Genomic DNA, 608 nt, shown 5'->3' on the forward strand with positions numbered 1-608 from the left:
AAAATCATCCCTTGTTACTGCCAAATGGGGACATTTCAAGTGTTATTTGCATTTTTTTAAAAAAAAAGGGTTTAACACATGCAAACTATAAAGCTGATTTACAGTTAAACAGTTAATATACTGTATTTGGCAACGAATCCTGGCTGCTTGTAATGTAGCCATAAATTTAAGAGGGTTTTTATGATGTAACGTTATCTACTTATTGACAGTTTGTCTTGTTAAAACTCTTACTGAGAAACAGAAATCTAACATCTAGTACAATATTTTTTTCCCTTTTTGAAGCACCACTGCTTCTGGAATCCTTTGCTGATGACCATAATCACGTGATTTTCCACTTTAAAATCTACATAATCCTCAGCTATGGTTCATGATTGATATTCAGTACTGACTGCAAGATGGATCACTGATGTTGAACCACTGGACAACTGTGCTACTCCTTAATATCAAAGTTCCACTCACTCTTTTTTTTCCTAGAATTAATTTCTTGAAATTGTCACAACCAAAGGCAGGGATCCAGGACAGGTGTTTGATGCATACCGGACTTCAGTTTGAGGATAAACCTGACTTGGAAATGAAACTTGGAATAGATAATTAGGTTAATAGGCAAC

The sequence above is a fragment of the Falco punctatus genome (genome assembly GCF_963210335.1).
Source record: "Falco punctatus genome assembly, chromosome: 5".
Classification (NCBI taxonomy): Eukaryota; Metazoa; Chordata; class Aves; order Falconiformes; family Falconidae; genus Falco; species Falco punctatus.